The sequence below is a fragment of the Periplaneta americana genome, chromosome 3 (assembly GCF_040183065.1).
Source record: "Periplaneta americana isolate PAMFEO1 chromosome 3, P.americana_PAMFEO1_priV1, whole genome shotgun sequence".
NCBI lineage: Eukaryota > Metazoa > Arthropoda > Insecta > Blattodea > Blattidae > Periplaneta > Periplaneta americana.
Window position 1 is genome coordinate 179,706,379 of NC_091119.1, and position 7,070 is coordinate 179,713,448.

The following is a 7,070-nucleotide window of genomic DNA, read 5'->3' on the forward strand; positions in this document are numbered from 1 at the left end:
CACGTGTGGAGCCTCAACACATGGTGTGGTCTCCTCGGACACCGTCATAATAACACACTTTTTTTAGGAAAACGTGAACATGTCTCTCTTTTCCACAAGAAGTCATTTGGAGCGAAGTCAGGAGATCGGGCTGGTCAAGCTACTGGTCCTCCTCGTCCAATCCACCGTAGGGGAAATAACTGGTTATTAACGAGCCCTACAAGATTAGCGACTGAGTGGCCGCCACTGAACTCCTTGCCTGCACGATACATGCACACCTCACCCAGGGCAAGCACGATTCCTGCCTACCATGAGCACTCTGTTTTAGAGTCAAATAGTGAGCAGTATCTCACACGAAACAGCACTAACGACAATTGCATCAACACATATAGGCTCATTCAACGTGAAGAGGTTTGATTAACTTTGTCGAACACCTTTTCAAAATCAATGAAGGCTATATACAGGGTGATTCATGAAGATTTTTCCATACTCTAGGACCTGATTTCTGACATCACTGTGATGAAAAGGTTCATATAAACATGTATTTTTTTATGGAGTTAGACCCTCCTTAATTTTAAACATAAACGTGAAAATTAGTAAGGTTTAAGCATTTGAATTATTTACAAGAATGATACTGAGTGTATTGTAAATTCATTAACGAACATTCACCTTATTACTCACCTGAAAAATCTGTATTAAAGCCGTTTTCAAAGACCCCACCTTCTGCAGCAATACATGTAGTCGCCCAAGTGTGAACTGTGCGCGCCTCATTCCCTAACTTCCGTTGCTCGGATGCTATTGTGGAGTCGCCGTAGTTGCTTGAAATTTTCTTCTTTCCTCTTCGTTCTTCAGTTTTTCCATGTAAATTTCTACGACACCTGTCTTCCTCTTATTTTCTTCACACGAATATCAGCAGAACATGATCTGAGTTAATATCCGCTCCAGTCTTTGAATTTTTAAGCAATTTCGGAATCTTTCCTGTACAAGTATATAATCAATCTGATCTCTGCTTTCGTCCCTTGGGCATGTAAATATACACTACCGGTCAAAAGTTTTCAATCAGTTATGAAAACAACTACAAGGGTTGGATAAAAAGTTATGGCAACACTGCTGTTGCATGACGATGGTGCGTTCGAGACCTGCCAGCTGTGCAGACATGAACAAGGACTGTTAGATGAGTTAGTGCAGCCAGCGGCGACAGTACTCTGTCAATCTACTGAAGTGTGTAAAACGTTGACTTTCATAAGGACAGTGGGAGCACCCTAAGACCATGTTTACAAAACTAGAGCAACGTTCCTGCATCAAAATTGAAATGGCACGAGGTTGCAGTGCACAAGAATGTTATCAGGGACTGCGTGAAGCACCACCACCTTCGTCCAGTGCTCAAGAGAAAACGACGATACTTGGTGGTACAGAACCCAATCATTCTTCATGACAATGCAAGGAGTCACACCGCTGCTGCTGTCAAGGATCTCTGGCGCCGCTGGCAATGGGAGATTCTGGAACATCCACCGATATGAGTCCATGCGATTACGATCTCTTCGCCAAAATGAAAGAACCACTGCGAGGGACCCGATACAATACCAGAGATGAACTTATCCGTACTATAGGGCGGTCAATACGGAATATCAACAAACATGGACGCGCTGATGGTGTACGACGCCTTCCAAACATTTGGCAAAAGGTAATAAATAAGGGGGTCGACTATATTGAAGGTACGTAAATGTTGTACCCCTGTGAATAAAGCCATGTCAGAATTATCGAACAGTTGCCATTACTTTTTATCCAACCTTTTGTATATACTTTATTTCAATGTACAAACACATTGAAAAAACTAAATAGACCAACAAAATAAATATTTTCTCTCTATAGCATTATGATATGATAGAATATTCAAAACGAAATCCCTGTTTTAACCAGAAATCCATAGTTGTGTTTGACCAGTAGTGCATATCTTGTTCGTTTATGTTGTTGGAATAATGTATTTCCAACAATCATTGAATTTCTTTTACAGATATTCACCAAAGATTCTTCTCTGTCATTTATTTTTCCCAATCCATATTTTTCAACTGTTCTTCCAACTTGTCCTTCTCCTACTACTGCGTTCCGGTCGCCCATTAAGATTACGCATGCTCCCTTCTTCTCCTTCTCAACTATTTCTTCTATCTTGTCATAGCTTTCTTCCACTTCTTCATCTGCTAATTCACTATGTTGCATGTACATTTGCACTAGCACTAAGTCTATTCTCTTCCCTAGTAATCTCACCATTATCATCCGGTCATCTACATAACGCACTGATATCACTTTATCTTTCACATACAAACACCATGACTTCCTTTGCACTCAAGACTTGAAAAAAAAACTTAATTTCATCACTCACCAACTCGCCACTATTTTCCCACCTCATTTCCGATGCAAAGAAGAAAAGACTGAACGACTGAAGAATAAGAAGTGGGAAAGCCAAGACATGCAACAACATTTTACTTCAGAGATGATAATTGTGATTATTGTAATGATGACAAAAAATTCATGAATATCATCTAAGTTCATAACTACGAAGATAATGGTGAAAACAAAGATGAATATTATGAATATGACAACGAAGATTATTATTATTATTATTATTATTATTATTATTATTATTATTATTCACTCAAGGACTATAAGCTGAAGGAGTGTGAATGACAAAATAAATTGTGGGTGCAGCTTGCATTCTTGCAATCTTTATGTTAAAAATACTGTCTACTACAGTAGACATTCCTTCTGCACCATGTTGAGGACATAATGTCCTGTCCAGGACATGGTAAAAGTTTCCTCCGTTCCAAACATAAATTCTAAAGACACCCTCGTACTGACAAAAGAACAGTAGCGGTCAAAGTCCTCACTTAAACTAAGCTGCTTCCATTGTGTGAAGTGAAGCTTTCGTGGCATGAGGGATGGAATTTAGAGTCTGTTCCAAACTATAAAACTCAAACTTCACTGTTATTCACTTATTCAGTGGTAATTACTGACCTATTTCGTTAGAAAATGATTTAACAGACCTATCAGTAAAGAAGAAAGTAAAATGCATTCCAAAAGATCTAAAAGTTCTTCAAAGTATTAAAAATGACCAAAAAATGCCGAAAAAAATACATAAATGACCTATTAGTTCAAAAACGTAAAAAAAATGCCAAAAATACAGTATAAGAAATTACTTTTTTATGTTGATATGAACATAGAAAGAATTTCTATATTAATAGACATCGTCCTAATGTGAAAAATAAGATGACTTTTCCTCAACATCTGCCCCCTAATCATGACTATGTAGAAGAATAAAATGAAGATGACTAAGAAAACATGATCAAGACTAAGAGGAATAAGCTATAACCACGATTATGAAGATGATCACTAATGTGAAGATAATCACAGCTATGTAGAAAAATAAAATGAAGGTGGCTATGAAAACATGATAACTATGAAGAATAATGATATGACCAGACTATGAAGACTATCGTGACTATGTAGAAGAATGAAATGAAGATGACTATGAAAACGTGATCAAGACTATGAACAAAAATAAAATCACTATGGCTGTGAAGATGATCACGACTATATAGAACAAAATGAAGATGACTATGAAAACATGATCAAGACTATGAAGAAAAATAAAATGACCATAGGTATGAAAATGATCACGACTATGTAGTAGAATAAAATGAAGATGACTATGAAAATATGATCAAGACTGTGAAGAAAAATAAAATTACCATGGGTATGAAAATGATCACAACTATGTAGTAGAATAAAATGAAGATGACTATGAAAACATGATCAAGACTATAGTGAATATATGATCACGACAATGTAGCATAAAGTGAAGATGACTATGAAAATATGATCAAGACCATGATGAATATGATTACGTCTATGAAGAAGAATAAAATGAAGATGACTATGAAAAAATGATCAAGACTATGAAGAATAAGATGACTACAACTATGACGAAAAATAAAATGGCCATGATTATGAAGACGATCATGACTATGTAGAAGAATATAATGAAAGACTCTGGAGACGATCATTACCTATGTAGATGAGTAAAATGGAAATCACAACGAAAAGAATATTAAAAGTAGAATAAAATGAAAATGACTATTAATATGATGATTACAATTATGTGGGAAAATAAAATCAATATGACTATGAAAATGATAACTGTAAGAAAGAATAAAATGACCATGAAGATGATCATGATTATTAAAAAATTATGACTATCGAGACCATAACAACAATAACGAAAAAAAACAATTGTGAACATGATAATGATCACAATTATGAAAGAAAAATTTATAACTGAACAATACAATGATCACAACTATGGATAATAAAACTTGTGATGGTGACAACTATCAAGATATGATCATGGTAAGCTAATGATACAATATAGTAAGCTTGATAACAAAAGTAAGTCACAAATCATTTTATTTTATTTTGTCAAAAGTAAAAAATAAGAATAACTCCACATAGCAACAAAAAATGTGGGTTTATATTTAGGGCCATCTTGTTTGTATTTGGGTAAATACATTTTCTGAAGAGACCACAGTTGAAAAGTCTTCTTCTAAACAAATTTGCACCAACAATAATAAATATATCACACATCATGCATTCATTATGCATCCAGTCCAACTCATATTGATTACCACTCATTTATTCTCAATAAAACAAGAAGAAATGCACCAGAAACCATCAGCAACTGCAGATTTTAAAATACAATTTTACCGATCCATATGTTAACAACCTTAATTAGAAACAAAGTCATAAGAAAAAAAACATTCAGTGATTTCGATATGCAAATTTCTTAAAATACAAAGCAGCACTCACTGTACAGAATGTATAAAAACATGATGGACCTGGGGAAAGAAGCACATGGCAATATGTTAGTAAGTATACCCACACATATCCAATGTAGAAGTACTGGAAACAATAAAAATATCTAAAAACATTTCATTTTTAGTTTACTGTCACTGACAACCAGCAGCATTATACAATTCATATAATTATTTTATAACTCTGATAGAGCCCGGACGAGAAGTTATGGCACCAGCGCGAGGGACGCATTTTACTTCGTTTGCTTGGACTCGCCCTCACACTCAACTGGAGGGGTGTTGGGTCAGTTGGTTACTAGCATTCCGTGTGTTCAGATCATTCTGCTACTACCGCTATTGCTAATACTGAAAACATTGTCCTTCTGAGCACCCACATTATGGCATTGTCTAAGGTGTGAAATCATAGAGTAGTTCATAATCAAGGACATGAAATAGCATACAATGTATGGAAATTCATGTCAGAAGAGGTTGTAAATGGAATACCAATTCCATTGAAAAGCATGTGTGCAAGAGTACTGGCTGCCACTGGTATTTCAAAGCGAACCTTGGCAAGAATCAAGAAAGAAGGGAAAAATATTTAAGCAGGAACAGCGGATTCTTTCTCCAGTCCGGAAAAATCACACCCGAAGAAGAAGATTGTTGCAGCTGTAGACAGTTTTAATGAGGAAGTCCTAAGAAGTCTCCTCTATAATTTCTACGCTACACATAAGCAGAGGCCGACTCTGCAATCGCTTCGTCCAAAAATGGATATCAGTGTATGATTATGTGAAGAAAGTAGAGAACAATTACATTGAAAGTGAGCACGTGATGGACAGTATTTTGGAGAACATTTCCATAAACTTAGGGACATCCGATTCCAGCACAGATCAGTCGTCTGATTCGGACGGAGAATAAACATATAAAGATGGAATAGCGGGCGTAATTTCATTAGGTACTTTCGGACTCTTGAGTAGGAAAGGAAGGTGGTGATACTAAGGTAAGACGTATGTTTTTAGAAAGAGATAAAACGGACATGCCTGCTGCTCTGAGCTTGAGAACCGTAACCCAAACAATCCCCACTCCTCTACACGGCAGGCCGGCAATTTAAAACTTCGCGCAGGTTGGAGCCATAATATCTAGTCTCAGCTCTACCACTAAAGCAGAATTTCGACTTTTTCTTTGTTTCTCTTTAGTTGCCTATTTTACAAAATGCCACGCAAAGTACAGATGATTCAATAAATGCAGAATTTGACTTTCAAACTGCAAAATTCTACATTTAGGGCGGAGTAGAGGGCAGGATTGATGTTGGCCACTTTAGAAAAACAATTTAATTTTACAAGATTCTATAGAACTGCTAATTTTAATACAGAGTTTAGAGTGTATATTTTCTTAATATCCAATGCATTCATGTTCTCAGTTATAATAGGCTGAACATCTCAGAGCAATGTTCTGCTACAGCTGTCGAATTTCCCTCATTTATTTCAGTTATGGCAAGTCTGTGATGAGGAAAGATAAATAAAAGAAGAAGAGTGATGAAAATAAATCCCTACATTAAAAATAAATAAAATGCAAGCTTAAAATTTTTGCACAATAAATATTACGAGAATTCAAATCTCAACAAACACTTCTCAAAAACTAGTGACACACCAAGTCATGTGCTAACATGGACAGCTGTAAGTGATTTCAATGAATAATTTAAAGATAAATAATATTAAACAATGAAAACTATCACATAAATCTGTTTTACTCAGTTCAGAAAAGATGTACGTGTTATGTTATTCAAGTCAGGACACTTCTGAAATCAATTAAACTTTGCTAAGAATATAAGGTACCAGTACACATGAAAATAAAATCATTTCATTCATAAAAGAATGAGCTTTACAATCTTAAAACTTGTTTTTGTTTCGTTACGGTTGCTTTGGCAACATTATTTCGAAACATAACAAATCTTTTGGACGGATGAAACACATTTTTAGAGTTAGCAGGCTTTTCAACAGCATTTGGTTGACACAATTCAAATTCTGTCATTCAACAAGTATTATTAGATGATGCAAAAGAAACTTTCAGCATGGCTCCATATCGTCAAGGGATCATATTTCTTTCACGAAATGAAACAACTGCTGAGAAACACTTTTGGAAACTGCAGGCATTTTCCGAATACGTGGCCTCAATAATAACCTACATAAACTCTGTAATTTTCTCGATATGAGGTTATATAAAAGAAAGCTTCACTTTTTCAGAATTCTA